Raw genomic sequence first — 16,128 nt, 5'->3', positions numbered from 1 at the left:
CAAATCTCACAAAGAGCACTTGGATAATCAAATAGACATAAGATATAACATCCTTCTGCATAGTCCATTATCCGCTGATGCTCTTGCCACCTATCAGTTGCAATAGCTAATAAAATATCAATTCCATAACAGGAGGACTGTTTTGTTGTGTGTTTGCTTCATTCTCAGGAGCTCTTACGGCATGGCCTGGAGCAGCGACAATCGATGTGCATGGAGGAGCGCCTACGGAAGCCCCTTGCCTGGAACCCCATGGTTAGCACTCAGGGAGGCCACTTGGTTGGTAGTCAGCCTCATGTTTCCTGGGGTCCCATGGCAACAGGTCTAGTGCGCTCTCTAGGTGACTGGCTAGAGTTCACAGGTTTGTCAGAGGAGGTGCAGGGTTTCCAGCTGCAAGGCATGAGAGGGGTGCAGAGCATGTGTTAGGACATCTCAGAGTCGGTTCTAGCTGAGTGGCTCACACCTCTCGAGCCAGTAGCACCCCGGTGGATGGGAGCCTTCACACGACTGGAGGTTCTCATTTCAGTCAGGGCCTGCTCAGAGACTATCCCAGCCCTATTCTTTGAGCTTCAGGGTGGGGGACGATTACAACGAGTTGCAGTAGAGGCCCCGCAGGTAGCAGAGTGTTGTTTTCAGAGGATCCGAGTTGTGGGCATCTGTGGGAGGACTTGCGTCATAGACCCTGACCCAGCAGCTCTTGAGATTGGACACTGGAGGCTATGGGCTTGGGAGTGTTGTCCACTGACACGGGTACAATGGGATCCTGGTGAGTGGCTATGGAGGGACCCCTTCTCTTCTGCAGACCACCCAGGAGTCTCCTTCTTTCAGTACACTGTTTGGCTTGGATGTCATATACTTGTAGCACAGAGAGAGGCCCGCCCCGCTGCAACACGTCATTGGCAAGAGCAGGGCCTCACAGTCGAGTTCTTGGTAGCCTTTTGGCAGAGGCTGTGGGACTCCAGACAGCCGAGGCGCGTCACTTTGTCACTTTGTTTCAGTGGCTAGTTGCACACAGAGCTACAGCAGTAGGGAGCTGGCTTGTGCATAGTGGTCTCTCGACCGCATGTGCAACCTGTAACCAGTTGGTGGAGAGTCAGTGTCATTGTCTTTGGGACTGTCCCTCGGCCCAGCAGGTGTGGCTACGAGTTCTTCGGCTGATGCCTACTCTCTCCACGGTAGACAGTACACTTGGGGGGCAGCGGCTTGGTCCACTCTCACGGGCCCGGCACTTCAGTTTGAGCTATCTTCCACCAGCAGGATGATAGTGATACAGGGGGGGCGTCCTACACTCCAGCTTGCTACAGAGCTTACTCCACAGGAGTGGTGCAGTGAGAGAGGAGTGTTGGGAGCTCATCAGTGGCCTGACACTATAATTTATCTGGCGGGCCCACTGTTTTTGCATTTTTGAGGCCCGCTCTGTGTCGCCAGCAAAGACAGTTCGTGACTTTTGGCTAGAGCTGATCCATACTGTCAGAGGAAAGCTTGAGGGACTATAGGGCAGCTCCGACAGCATGCAGGAGCGCCACGAGGCTTTACTTCGACTCTAGCACCCTGGGCCTTTCTACACCATTGTCCAGGGTGTGCTCAGATGGCACTACCGACCACCTGTGTGGCTCTTCCCTCCTCCCATCCCTTGATTTAGCCTCATTGTATATATGTTTTTCTTTCATTGGGAGAGTCTCCCCATCATGTTTGTTGTAGCCCTCTCTGGCAGAGGTGGTTGTAGCCCTACGGGTAGCTTTCATTAGAAGGATCTTTTTCTCAGAAAAAAAAAACATTAAGCACACATTGATTTTTAGGTGCACAAACAAGGGCAAAATAGTGCACACACACCTAAAATTAGGCATACACACACTCAATTAGAATGACACACTTGCAATTGACCATTCAAGCATGCAATTAGATGAATTAGGCACACAATTAGCAGTGTACATTCATCAATTAGCAATTAAACTTGTCGATTTCATGCGCCACCAAATCTAGAAAATTTCGGCATTACGACGGCATAAAAACGAACAATCCAAAAAATTTCATAGCCACATAGCATCAACATTGCATTGCAACAACATGGCATTGATATTACATTGCATCATGGTGGAGTCTCTACACAATTCTACACATGTTTAGATTCTAGTGTGTTTGAGAATACCACCTTGATTACCTTTCCATTGAGGATCGATTGAACGGTTGAAAGCTCCAATCCTTTGTAGCAAATTAGTGTGTAAGTTAGCAAAAATTAGTGAAATTAGCAAGGGATTAGTGTGAAATTAGAGTGTGAAAATACAAAATTGACAAGATACGGTGACAAATTAGGGAATAATGAACACATTGCTTCATGCACACACATCCAAAATCCACAAAACCATAAACACACAAGTGAAATTAGTAGTAAAATTAGTGAGGAGACACATCCGATTATGCAACAGTTACACCAGCGTAGGTCATCATCCCCGGTAGCGGTGCCAAATATTGGGGGTTCCCATCGTTGCATAGCTCCAATGACCAACAAAATTATCAATCCGGAGGGATGAGATACCCGGGTAGGGCACGAAAATACTCACATGATTAGTGAGCTAATCATGGCAACACGAATGGTGACTCTATGAGGTGAGCTTCTCGGCCTATGGAGGATCTAAGCCACAATGATGGGCAGTCTCCACATCCACTTCTCTTCACCTCTAATCAATCCAATCACACAGACTAACGATTGCAAGATGCACACAACACTAATCCTATCATGCAGCACACTAATCGCAAGCACACACACATAGATCTATTGAGCACCACACTCCAATCAAACTTACATGCACACACAAGAAAAAGAGGGCAATCACACAAGATTAGAGAGGAATTAACCACTAATTAGTTAAGATCTAGCTAATCAAAGCATCATAGGCAATCATAAGAAGCATGAGAGAGGCATAGTGAAAGATAATTAAGCATTGATTAGTGTTAACCAAGTCACATGACCAAGGAGAAGCTCAAGGACTCCATAGCCACACACCTCAAGAGCTCTCACCAAAGAGTTCTCTCAACAAATGAGCTTGAGAACCCTAATTTCTTTTACACACTGCCTTATATACATAGGGTAAAATATGCAATGTCCGGGCGTCCAAGGGCTTTAGGGCTTCACCACTTACTGAATCTGCTGCCTAGGCACACTAACTCCCCTGTTCTTTACAACTTGGAACTCCCATTGAGCCCGTAACACATTAAAATATTATAATGGCTTGAAATAGATCCGGAAGTTACAATACGTGATCATTTTGGGAAAATGTGTAGCTCCAATCTTCAATGCTTCTTTGTATTCATCCTCGATGTGCATCCGTATGTCTTCAGTTTTTAACAGCTCTTGTTAACTAACGTTGACTCAGTTAACACACGCTATCTTATAGCCTCCCCCTAACATACACACTGCCCAGTCGTGTCGGTGGCCTTGCCCGTAGGACCCGTGTCCTTACATTTACCCAACTACTTATTGTATATAATCATTAACATCAAAGACAAGTGAAAATTTTCACAAATCATAGAGCATAAGAAGCATACCTTGCTTCAGGAAGTGATTGTTAAAAGATAAACTATTTGGTTCATGTCTATCCACATAGGCTCTTGGAAGTTTGGACAAAAAATAATCACCTTTTTATCTTCAATATTGACTGCAACCACAACTGCTACTTCATATTGAGAAGTATCTTTGGGAGCTAATACATTGTCTCCTTCTTCTACCCATGGAGGAGCACATCCTGGTTGTCTTGGAAGAAGTAGCCCTGAGAGAACCTTTCTAGAAGATATTTCATATGCTATCTCTACATTAGGACTATCCATTTTCATCCAGAAGAAGAGATGACTTAACCTTCCAATTGATGTGATTATTGATGTGGCATATTTCATTTCATTTTCTCTCACAAAAGGCATCCCTGTGATATAGTCCACATTGTTTATATTATTATTGAAGCACTTAACCAAGGTAAATATTTGCATTTGTCCCCCTTGCTCATGGGAAAATATTTTGACTAAGTGTCCCCTGTTGATGGCTTCAAAATAAGACGGGTAACCTCCACCCTGTGGATGAAGAATCATTTGGCATCTTTTTAGCACCAAATGTAGATTGGCCTCAATTTTCTGATCTTAAGCTAGCATGGTAGTCATAGATCTATCCACATTGCCCTAGTTGATCGGTTGCTCTCCATCTACCAACATAATCAATAAGTTGTTCCACATTGTGTGTTCGAATTGCCGTGCTCGTGGAAAAGCTTGCCGGTGGGGGATGCCTCCTTGTCGTATGAAAGGTACACATAATATTTACCCACTTACACATAGAAAAAAACCGGCCCATCTCTTTTTAAGGACATGTAAACTACCCTAATTTTCACACAATTTTAAATAAAATTGTTAATGCTTTTGCTACCAATGACGTGTTGTGTCAATTGCATGCATGCACCATCCGCGGGACTCGGCTCTTAGTTCCCAATAATGGTAAACTAAGACTCACGTCACCATGCCCTAAGAAGAACAAAAAGAAGAGAATTTTACCATCATAGGAGACTATCCCAAGAGACCTTAAAGATCTATCCGACAAGGAGAGTTGAACTCAAGACCTATTATTCAAGAGGGAAATAGCATAACCAATCTACCACACTTTAGAGAAGGTGGGCCTAATTCTGTTTTCAATGTTCATGTTCTCAATTCCTATTTAACGGCTAAATCCCTTTCCTAGGCAAGAATTGCCATGGTGATCGAAGGAATACGAGTACTAAGCTCGATCAAGAGCTGTGGACGATGGGCAGGCCCTCCTCTTGAGACTGATCACCCTCGACCTTTTGATCAGTCCTTGCCGCAAGGACCTCGGCCATTGAGGGTTCTTCACGATCATCTCCCATCTTGACCCTAGCCAGTTTTGTCCCACTACTTGTTAAGTGTGGAGAACCAGCCTCACGAGGAGGGATGCGAGTTGGGAGCAAGTGCTGAGCTCGAGCACGATCAGGCTGAGGACGACTCTGATCAGGGAGAATGCGGCGATCTCGAGCAAAAGTTTTACTAGATGAAACGCCAAAGAGGAGGAGTTATTCGCAAGCCTCAAAGGCCAAAGAAGGAAGCTGACAAATTTACCCTCTATTTTAAGGAGGAGGTCCCTGATCATGAGGCTGGCGCAGTGCAAGAACCAATCAATGTTGACAAAGAATTAGTAGGGCCTTGCGACAAGGATGGGTCAGAAGGTTGAGGGTCATCAGCCTCAGGGGGAGGGCTACGAGCTAGGAGCGAGTGTTGAGCTTGAGCACTATCAGGCTCAGGAAGACTCCTCCTGAGCCTGATCACCCTCAAGGTTCGGGTCCATCCTTGCCGCAAGTCCCTCACAATCCTTGTCCATCGTCCATAGCTCTTGATCGTCCACAACTCTTGATCGGCAATCGGAGTTTGTCTGTCATGACCTCCGCGCTCGACCCAAGCCACAAGGGACTCTTATGAAGCTGGATGAGAAGCCCGTGAAATTGGTGGATTACAGCTGTAGCTCTAGTAGTGAAGATGAGAAGGGCGAAAGTGAAAGTGGTGGAATACAACTCTGACTCTAATAAAGATGAGAATTAGGCTGCAATAGAATATGCTTGAGGCAGTTGCAATTTCACATTGAACCTAGTTCTTTTTGTGGTAGCTTCAGCTAGTTGCCCTGTATATTCAATGGTTCCTGTTTTTGTCGTAGCTTTTAATTGCATTGTATGGATGGATGGTTCATATGGTGTGTGGGTAATATTAAATTGTCTAATTACCTATCTTTGATTTCAATTGCGCTGGTGCACAACTAATATGCTCCTCACATATTAGTTCATTCACATATAACATTTGTGGTAGACGTCTAAGTAAATGAATCTTCAATACGGGGCAGGGCCATGATCTGCGGGGCATGATTTGCTGAGCTCGAGCACGATGAGGCTCAGGAGGACTCCAATCAGGGAGAATGCAGCGATCTTGAGCAGAAGCTGTACTGGATGAAACACCAAAGAGAAGGTGTTCTTCGCAAGCCTCAGAGACCGAAGAGGGAAGCTGACAAAGCTATCCTCTGTTTTGAGGAGGAGGTCCCTGATCATGAGGCCGGCGCAGTGCAAGAACCGATCGATGTTGACAAAGAATTAGTAGGGCCTTGCGGCAAGGAAGGATCAGAAGGTCAAGGGTGATCAGCCTTAGGAGGAGGGCTCTGAGCTGAGAGAAAGTGCTAAGCTAGGGCACGATCAGGCTCAGGAAGACTTCTCCTGAGCCTGATCACCCTCAAGCTTCGGGTCCATCCTTGCCGCAAAGTCCTCACAATCCTTGTCCATCGTCCACAGCTCTTGATCGAGCTCGGTTTTCTTACTTTGATCACCCTTTGGAGGACTACGAGTACTGAGCTCGATCAAGAGCAGTGCACAATGGAAAAGGATTGCGAGGGCCTTGCGACTAGGATGGACCCGAAGCTTGAGGGTGATCAGCCTCAGTAGGAGTCTTCCTGAGCCTGATCGTGCTCGAGCTCAGCACTTGCTCCCAGCTTGCAGACCTCCTCCTGAGGCTGATCACCCTCGACCTTCTGATCCGTCCTTGCCACAAGGCCCTACTAATTCTTTGTCAACATCAATTGGTTCTTGCATTGCGTCGGCCTCATGCTGAAGGACCTCCTCCTCAAAAAAGGGGGTAGCTTTGTCAGCCTCTTTTTTTGGTCTTTGAGGCTTGCGAAGAACTCCTACTTTGTGACATTTCATCTAGTACAGCCTCTGCTCGAGATCGCCGTATTCCCTTTGATCGGTCAATCTTTCAAAGTAAGGCAAACGGAGTTCGACATGCATATGCGTTTGAACAAGAAGATCAACCAGCTGGTAACTCTCTCACTTTTGATCTCTCTTGCAGATCTTGCTCTCTCTCTCTCTCTCTCTCTCTCTCTCTCTCTCTCTCTCTCTCTCGTTGCTATACAATCCCTGCATGGCGGGCAGACCACGGATTGGCAATCGGAGTTTGTCTGTCATGACCTCCGCGCTCGGCCACCTGTAGGTTGCCTCAGCCCAGCCTTGTCTCTCGCCAGCTAGTCAAGCCAGAAACGAAGAAGAGCACCATGGTGAAGACGAGAATGACGCAACACAAAAGAGCTTACTCCCTGTATTTTGAGGAGAAGGTCCCCTATCATGAGGCCAGTGCAATGCAAGAACCAATTGATGTAGACACTTTCAAAGCAAGGCAAATGGAGCTCGACATGAGAATTCGTCTGAACAAAAAGATCAACCATCTAGTGACTCTCTTACTTTTGATCTCTCTTGCAGGTCTCTCTCTCTCTCTCTCTCTCTCTCTCTCTCTCTCTCTCTCTCTCTCTCTCTCTCTCTCTCTCTCTCTCTCTCTCTCTATTTTGCTTAACGATCTCTGCATGGCAAGCAGGCCACAGATCGGCAATCGGAGTTTATCTGTCATGACCACCGCGCTCCGGCCCAAGCCACAAGGGACTCTTATGAAACCGGTTGAGAAGCCCGTGAAATTGGTGGATTACATCTCTAGCTCTAGTAGTGAAGATGAGAAGGGTGCAAGTGAAAGTGGTGGAATACAGCTCTAGCTCTAATAAAGATGAGAATTAGGCTACAACAAAATATGCTTGAGGCAGTTGTAGTTTCACATTGAACCTAGTTCTTTTTGTAGTAGCTTCAACTAATTTCCGTGTATATTCAATGGTTGCTCTTTTTGTCGTAGCTTTTAATTGCATTGTATGGATGGATGGTTTATATGGTCTTATATCCTACCGCTATCGGTAATATTAAATTGTCTAATTACATGTCTCTGGTTTCAATTGCGCTGGTTCACAACTAATATGCTCCTCGCCATAACTATGTGTTGTGTAGTTCATTCACATATAACATTTGTGGTAGATGTCTGAGTAAATGAATCTTCTATACAGGGCACGGCCATGATTTGCGGGGCATGATTTTGGTCATGCCACCTCCCCTATCTGATGGGGAATTTGAAACTTTAAAAGGCAACCATGCCGGTCAAACAGGGGTTAGAAGGAGTGTGTGCAATGGCAGCTGATTGGCTAGCATTGAAGTTGCTCCTAACTTTGAGCAACTCACAACTCAAATCCCTCTTAAATCAATGCCGCTACAAAGTAGAGAACAAAGTACGGCACCTGGCTTGTATACACGGGAGGATCTCTTGGACAATGTCCAATTGAGTGAGAAAGAGGTTTGGGAAGGCTTAAAATTTCTAGCTGCAGTGGAAATTGGGGGCTTCTGGCATTTGGTTGATGAGAGGTTCAAGTTGAAAGAGAGATGAGGTCATTTTTGTCATGGTTGGAGATGGCCATTCAACACAAATTGTTCAACATTGCCTGGCAACATTTGGGCGGCACAGTTCATTGCTTTGTAGATTGGGAAATATACATTCCATCTGAATGGACGTACATTATTGAAGTTCTAGTTGTTGAGCAATCATGTGGTTTAGATTCACATGTTTGGGAGCTGGATGAAAGGCACGTGTGTTCCCCTACTCTCTGCTACTCTCTGCTACTCTCTGCTGTCGCAAAGTGGAGACTGGATGACTTTCTGGAGGCTTAGAAAGCTTGGATTTTCTTAAGGGAGAAGTTCTTGTTGAAAACTAGCTTGGGTTTGATTCTTGTTGAAAACTAGCTTGGGTTTGATTCTCGACTGTGCCCTTTTCCTGTGTCCACCCTGCTTTCCAACCCAGCTGAAAGATTTGCGGCGCTTTCCAGAGAAAGATGAAAGTGGAAGTGGCAAGTCGTCGAGCCTTACATCAGGCGAGTCTCCATTTTCTTTTCAGAGAGGCTGTATATGTATCTTCGGGGCAATCAACATGTTCTTTCATGGTGGTGAGTATATGCTGTTTAAGCTTTGAAGGCATGTGGTATAGCGCTCCAAATTCAAATGCTTGCATGTGAATACACATACAAATACTCCTAAATGCAGATATAGGACATTTTCGTCAGTATTACTGATGAGTGTCACATATTGACATGTCTACATGTTGCATTTTGTGTGTTCACATGCCCTAGTTTCCAACAATGTCGTTTAACGTCAAGTACATAGTTGTGCTCAGATGCTTACATTCAAGAAGATTTGGGAACTGTAAGCTTTGTGTTTTCACCTTGAGGTATGGTTTGTGCAGTAAAATTTCCAATTTCCCTTGATTCATCTCCACTTATGGTAATCAAAGGCACTCGAGGGTTTTTTTGGGAATGCCTCTATTTCCAATTTGTATGTTGTACTGGTTTTTACATGTGCAGGTGGTCTGGCGCTGTATATTGAGGCAGAGTTCGACTTGGGATACACAGCTAGTTTGGAGGGTAAACCTTTGCTACTAGGCCTATGCCTTTTTTGACAATATAAACAAAAGCTTAGCCTTGCATGTGACCATAGCAATAGCAAAGGATTACTTTTCATGGGAAACTAGGCTTCACCTGACCACCACCTTACTGCAAAGGAGGCTCATAGCGGCGGTGGTGCCATGCACTCATGTGAGTGTGTCCGCCTTCATACAAAACTGAGCCGATACCTTTTGCAACTATGCCATTTTTGGCATAGTTACAAATGCTTCGATGTTCTTAGTACAACTGAGTTGGCTCAGTTTTATGCATGTGACCATAAACAAGGCGGAGTTATCCTAAAAAATATCGAATAATTGAGCCTCGCATGACCAGCATGCTAGGCTTGTTGGAGCTGGCAGGTGCTTGCCTTTACCATGCACAAGCAAGGTGAAAGGTTGCAAAAACAATATAGAGATGGAGGTTGTACCAAAGCTAGCAAATGGTGATGTATGTTGTGCAAAGGGGAGCCTCGCCAAGAGCAATATAAGAATGCGTATAACATCATCAAGACAATCTCTACAATTTTTTATCACTAACTGCTATGCAGAAAACAATCAATCTCTCTCTCTCTCTCTCTCTCTCTCTCTCTCTCTCTCTCTCTCTCTCTGCCTCTGCCATTGTACAACACTAGACAGAGGTTAACGTCGTCTCTCATTCTCTCTTTGTTTGTCATACCTTCTCTCAAGTCAACCATGTCTACTGCCATCAATGTGTCCCTCATGTGTATTGCGATCTCCATGGGTATAAGCAAGAAGTGCATGTCCATGAAGGGTGGGTGTGAGACATGCCATGGTTGCACTTGTCACTATATGACATGGGGCCCCTCCTTAGGGAGGATCTATGGCTACAAACACCCACACGTGGCAAAGAAAATCTGGGTTCTCAGATCTTTCGAGGGTGACCTAGGGATAAATTAGGGAGGACAATGAACTAGGATTATGATTTATGTGGGTAAGCCACACCTCCCATGTCATGATGCACATGAAAGTGTGATGGTAAGCCTCCTACCCCGGATTATGGGGATCATGGGTTCAAATACATCAGGGGGAGTAAATGGTGAACTATAGGTGCTCCACGGGTGAATTGCACATTTCCCCCCCTTGATCCTAGTCCACCCTTAGTTCACTCAATGGTCGGATGATGTAGATTGTTCCCGCATTGCATCAGATATCAAGAGCCTTAGATCCCTCTTGTTATTTTTTCATATTAAACTGATCATTTAATGTGGGAGAATAAAGAGAAAAAGGGTTAGAATATAGACATGTGCTTACGGATCTATCTCAACACGGGGCCAATGGTAAAGGGGTCCAAATGAGAGATGGTATGTCAAAGAGCAAGGCTAGCTAATGGAGCTTAAAGACCTTAGGGTTAGCTTCATTAAAGACCTTCAAAGGTTGGTGTTAAAAGTCTTTTGACCTTAGGCAAGCTAGGACTCGGCTTGAGATGGGAACCCAACTCAAGCTTGAGGTGCTTGTCGTGCTTGCTGACTAAGGTTCTTGAGGTGCTTAAGGTTCTTAATGACTAAGGTGCTAAGGTGCTCCATGACTAAGGTACTTGAGGGGCTTAAGATATTCCCAAAGTCAAAGCACATCCCTTCACACAAGGGGGGGCAAGCCCTCATTGTAGGAGCTAGAGAGAGAACACACACACCCTCACACAAGTCAAGCCTTGCCTAATGAAGCAACAGGGAAACATGTCAAGTTCGTCTCCATATTGCCCTCATAAGGTGCCTAAATCCTATTGGTTGGCCTCTCAAGGGGTCCAAAGATAATTTAGCTAATTTACTTAATTGTGTATGCATTTATCAATTCCTCTCTCTCAAAATGGAAAGGGAGACACTTGTCCCAAAGCTAGCATGCTTGCTTAATATGAACTCTGCATGTGATTGGCCAGGTTTGAAGGGGTCCAATGAGATTCCATCATGAGCTAGAAGAGGGGGTCAACCAAGGAAGCTAGGGGCTTTCTTGTAGGGTATACTCCCCCTCCCCCCCCCCCAACACACACACACACACACACACACACACACACACACACACACACACTCAATGTGTGAAGTGCAAAGTACAAGAGCTCCATCTCCTTCTCTAAGCTTGTAGACAAAAACACACAAATATTAATGATCATCAACTAGTTTTTCCTAACATACATGAGTGATTGCTTCAGTATGGCAGGAACCAAAACAAATCTAGTAGGATGCTAAAGTTTGGATTAACCCCTTTATTTGCACATCTATTGATAAGGGGCCTCCATCTATGTGACATCTCTTCTACCTCGCCAATAATGGATGCTCATAGGATTTCGAGAAACACCTAGTATAATGGCTATCACATACAAACTCACAAAGTCATAAATGCCGTTTGGTGAGAACGGCTACTACTCTAGGAAAATTATGCGTAGCAGGAGGCTAGTGAAATAAGATGCAAATATTTTTATAATCATTCTCTTTGCCAATCCATTCCAGACCCTGTCAAATTTGATGTACGATGTAGGTATTCACAACTACCTTGGTGTCATTCCTTCACACACACACATAGACACACACACACACACACACACACACACACACACACACACACACACACACACACACACACACAATCTCTCTATTAAGCTTTTCTTGGAGTGCTACAAGAAAACGGCATGCCATGAGGCCTACAGTAACACTTACAAGGTTAATCTATGATTCCCTCTACTGCTAAGCCAGCTTCCATGGTGATCCTGGACAATCCAGATTGATTACAAGGGAAGAACATAGAGTAAGGTAGCCAGGTCACTGGGTCAAAGGAGGCTCTTGCCCACATGACATAGCAGAGCCATGCCCCCACGCGCAACCCCAAGAGGGGGAGGGAGGGGGAGTGGTAGGCGAGCTTGGGGGGCCTCTTTTTTCTTTTTGGCCTACTAAAGGCTCTAGTATCCATATGGATGAAGGTCGTTTAATTATAGTTTTTTGCTATGTGTCCCTCAAGAAAGATTAAAAGTATTAAAGAGGAAAGAACATCTATCATGTCTATGAAAGGTGTTTGAAAAGTGTAGGTTCTATAGTATTTCATTTAACCCTTTGAAATGCCAATTTTGGGTCAAGCATGGAGTTATTTTAGGGAAGATAGTGTCCAAAAATGGTATCTCCATAGATGAAGGCAAAATTGAAGTATTCTAGAATTGTTGCCATCCACACCAACTATAAGGGAGTTCAAAGATTCGTGGGTTATGTCAGTTATTATTGATGGTTTATTATTATTTTTAATGAGATAGATCGTCCCTTGTGCAAGCTTCTCATTAAATTTAAATGGACCAAAGAGTGTGACAATGCTTATGAACTATTGAAGCAGGCCCAGTGAGTGCCCCAATTTTAATAGCACCTAACTGGAATGTTATCTTCCATGTGCATATTAATGCATCAAACTTTGCTATTGAGTGTGTTCAACGAGGAGAACGTAAATTGGACTACACCATTAGCTTTGCCAATCACCCATGGTGGGCAGACCATGGCTCTCTATTCAGTCTTTGTCTATCATCTTAATCGTGGGCCCAATTTCTCACCTCCCACCCATCTCCCTCGCCAACTGCTCCCCCTGGCGAGCAGGCCACACCGTAAAGAAGGGATGCTCATTAAACTGATTAACTATTCCATCTCCTCCCAAAAAAGGAGAGTTGCTTTGTCTGCTTCTCTCTTTGTTCTCTAAGGGTTGCGAGGAAGTCTTGCAAGGTGGTGACCAACGACGAGAGAACTGCAAGGGAGAAAGTAGGTTTTAGTTAAATTTTGGCCTCCTTGCCATCATCATGGTGAAGCAGAGCCACTCGGTTGCTCGTCACTTTCAACTGGCAATAAAACTTTGACCAAAAGTCAACACGGATTACTCTATGTGGTTTGAACCTAGCAGCTGTCCAATGAGTAGCATGTGCTCTAACCTCTACGCTACTTGTGTACGCTTGCATGGGAGATGCAGCCTTTTAATTTTTTTCTTCAGAATGTGGAGTCCCCCCACAAAAGCGCAATGCACCGGTCAGTGTCACAAACACCATAACAAGCAGGCCAAAATTTAACTATTGCCGAGAAAGTACTGGGCTCAAACAACTGTGGATGAAACGTCTTGTCCATTCTTGCGAGGTGGAATTTCATCAACAGCTCCTCGATGAAGGTACTTTCTCCCTTGCATACCTCTTGAGGCTCACCGGCATCGCTCGCCGTGCACTTCTTGTCCATTCTTGTGAAGTGGAATTTCATCCACAGCTCCTTGAGCTTGGTACTTTCTCCCTCTTCCTTGATCGAGACTCACCGTCGTACTTCTTGTCCATTTTGACAGAGACAATAAGTTGTGAATCGGAAAGTTGCACTAAAACAAAGATTTAGCTATTATAAAGTGAGCCTTAGTTTTGTTCACACACAAGTTGTCACCTAGAGGTTCTGAGGTTGGGCTTCTCCTTTGAAAATACTCCTTGAGAACTTGAGCCCATTGAAAACTAAACTACTTGCAGTAACATGGTGTTGCGGTTGTTGCATTGGCGCATTCTACTCTCCTCTATATTACTGGAGGTAGTTTTGTTTTCAAAGGGCTCAAGTTCTCAAGGGGTATTTATAAAGCGAGCCTTGTTTTGTTCACACACAAGCTATCACCTAGAGGTTCTCAAGTTGGGCTTCACCTTTGAAAATACGCCTTGAGAATTTGAGGCCATTGAAAATAGAACTACCTGCAGTAACATGGTGCTATGGTTGCTGCATTGGTGCAGTCTACTTTCCTCTGTGCTATTGCAGGTAGTTCCGTTTTCAATGGGCTCAAGTGCTCAAGGGGTATTTTCAAAGGATAAGCCCAACCCAAGCACCTCTAAGTGATAGCTTGTGTGTGAACAAACTTAAGGCTTGCTTAATTACAACTAAATCTTTGTTTACACACCCCTTTCTGATTCACGGAATCTTCTCTCTACTAGAATGGACAATTGGGAGACGGTGAGCCTCAATTAGGAGGACTCCGAGGGAGAAAGTGTCGAGCTCGAGGAGATCTGGATGAAACGCCACCTCACAAGAATGGACAAGAAGTGCACGACGAGCGATGTCAGTGAGCCTCATGAGGACTGCAAGGGAGAAAGTACCGAGCTCAACGATCTATGGATGAAATGCCACCTCACAAGAATGGACAAGGCATTTCATCCACAACTGCTCGAGCTCAATACTTTCTTGACAGATCTTAGATTTTGGCATGCTTGCTATGGTGTCTATGACGGTGACTGGCGTAGGCGGTCACCGTGCTTTTTTGGGGGGATCCCACATTTTGAAGAACAAAATTAAAAGGTTGCATCTCCCATACAAGCGTATGCACGTAGCGCAAAGGCTAGAGCACATGCTACTCATTGGATAGGTGCTCGGTTCAAACCGCGTAGAGTAAGCCATGGTCACTTTTGGTCAAAGTTTTATTGCCTATTGAAAGTGACAAGAAACCAGGTGGTTCTACTTGACCATGATGGCAAGGAGGCCAAAAATTAACTAAAACCTACTTTCTCCCAAGAGTTGTGCACTTTCTCCCTTGTAGTTCTCTTATTGTAGGTCGCCACATCCCAAGAGTTCATCGCAACCCTCAAAGAGCGAATACAGAAGTAGACAAAACAACTTTGTTTTTTCTAGAGGAGCTGGAATAGTTAACTAGTTTAATGAGTGTCCCTTCTTTCCGGTGTGTCCTGCTCGCCAGAGGGAGCAGTTGGCGAGGGAGATGGGTGGGAGGTGAGCAGTTGGGTCGAGGGCGAGGGGTCGAGGGCGAAGGGGAGAGACAAAGGCTGAAAAGCGAGTCATGGCCTGCCCTCCATGGGGTTGTTAATTAAGCAAGAGGGTGGATGCATGAATAGGTGGCCCGATTTTAACCGGTTGAAAGTTGCTTTTGGAGGCTTAAAATTTAGGGGGTATGAAACTGGTGTTATGGACAAGAATTGTTTCAATTAAATAATCATGTGGAGGATACAAAATCTTAATAATCGTGTGGAGGATTCAAAAACACGTGTGGAGCCCACGTCAGACGAATGTTCAGTCAAATGTTTTCATGACCTTACTTCTCCATATCTCTATGCCTTTGTCCTTCTGCACCTTTCTCAGCTCACTCTACAGCCCCCTGTGCACACTTCTTATCCTTCGCTATGGATAGCAACCTAAGAAAGAGCCCAAGGAATGCAGCCCAATAGGTCTCCCGCACAAAGACCCGACATTCTTCCACGAAGGTATGGGCGGACCTGTATGTGTAGTAGAGTATTGAGGTGTGGATATATTGAGTAATGAATATGGATTTATTCTTTTCAGAGACAGAAGTTACAGCCTCCTCCCAAAATCAGCCGCTTTGTTCACCCCAAGGATGTGGAGGTGCCATTAAAGGCATTCTGCACGACAAAGGAGGATTTTCACAGGGAATATGGGTTAAGTCTTGAGGGGAAAGATGTTAGGAAGTTCACAGATGCAGATGTGCCCATATCTGACTGGATGAAAGTTTTCACGTGTCTTCTAGTGAAGAAGAAAAAAGTGCCGATAAAAACAGCAAGGCCGGATCACTACAAGACACTCTACCAGCTCTACAAGCAGGTGTATCAATCCAAACCACCAAACTATCTGCTGGGAGTCAAGTTTGCACGCGGATATGTTTATTTCGTATGCACAGGTCCGGTAAAGTTGGCTGAGTTTGCATCTTAGGTGGTGAAGAATGTGACCAATAAAGGTCACTTCGGATAGGAAAAGATAACAATAGAAGTTAGAGACTTCCCAAGTATCCACAGGAACCCCAAGTGGTTCTGCCATCTTGTTCGTAAATACCCCATCCGGAAGTACACGAGCC

At 44.9% G+C, this 16,128-nt stretch overlaps 1 pseudogene; it reads left to right on the top strand.

Moving 5' to 3' along the window:
- Positions 1–5,038: 5,038 nt before the first annotated feature.
- Positions 5,039–9,263, top strand: LOC147428570 (uncharacterized; annotated as a pseudogene).
- The last annotated feature ends 6,865 nt before the right edge of the window (positions 9,264–16,128 follow it).

This window comes from Adiantum capillus-veneris, chromosome 23, assembly GCF_014529385.1.
Source record: "Adiantum capillus-veneris isolate H3 chromosome 23, ASM1452938v2, whole genome shotgun sequence".
Classification (NCBI taxonomy): Eukaryota; Viridiplantae; Streptophyta; class Polypodiopsida; order Polypodiales; family Pteridaceae; genus Adiantum; species Adiantum capillus-veneris.
The sequence above is the reverse complement of the archived record's forward strand: the minus strand, read 5'-3'. Positions and strand labels throughout refer to the sequence as shown.